Source organism: Myotis davidii, unplaced genomic scaffold (genome assembly GCF_000327345.1).
Source record: "Myotis davidii unplaced genomic scaffold, ASM32734v1 scaffold97, whole genome shotgun sequence".
Taxonomy (NCBI): Eukaryota; Metazoa; Chordata; class Mammalia; order Chiroptera; family Vespertilionidae; genus Myotis; species Myotis davidii.
In genome coordinates, this window is record NW_006289392.1 from 5,352,877 (window position 1) to 5,353,811 (window position 935).

Sequence of the window (935 nt, forward strand, 5' to 3'; positions counted from 1 at the left end):
AAATAGAAGGAAAGAGAAAAGCACACTGAGGCTCAGAGGAGTTACGGAAGTAAAGTGCAAAGGGCTGGCAGCTGAGGATGCAGCGCACCTGGAAAGGGCTGGAAACTGAAGACATGATTGTCTTTTTCAATCGGGAGGGAATCTCAAGCTCCTGACTGCTCTGAACTCTGGTGCTGGGCGAGTCTCTGGGGACCCAGACTCATATGGGGAGAAACTGGACTGTCTGGCATCAGACGGAACTCGAGGGTGGCTTTCTCTCAGAGGTACTTGCAGCGATTACGGGGACACTGAGAAGCGGAGCCTCTTAAGGTAGGACTGAGAAGCAGCCATAGCTGCTTGCTCCACCCTGTTGATCCTCAGAGACTCCGCCCCACCCAAGCTGTACACAGAGGCTTTTGCATATGAAAGGCCTGGCCCTTTGCAATCTGAAAATTACCTAACAAACTGCAGCTAGGTCAAAGAAACCCAGAAATTCCAAAAGAAGACCCAAGGCCCGACAGCACCTTGCATTGCTTCACAGCTGGGCTCCTGCTGGCTAGCCTCAGGCAGAAGCTAAATTAGCACCTCCTTTGAGATACAAGAGCCAGTGTACGCAGTGGTCAGAGTGGGACCATCCAGATTACAACTCCTCAGATCCATAAGGGACACACACTCAGGGGGCAGACTCAGTGAGTACCAAAGCCCCACTGAAGCAAGTCTTGCCCCAGAGGGGTGTCTCCAGCACAGAACTTCTCCCACTGTAGACACAGCTGATTCTCACAGCCAATTGGCCTGGAGGTCAATTCCTCCCAGTGATACCTACAACAATCAAGGCTTAACTATAACAAGACTGTACACGCAGCCCACAAAGGGGTTCACCAAGAGTTTCCAGCTCAGGTAATTGGGGAGGCTGAGCCACTGGGCCCTATAGGACACCTAGCACAGAAAGCCACTCT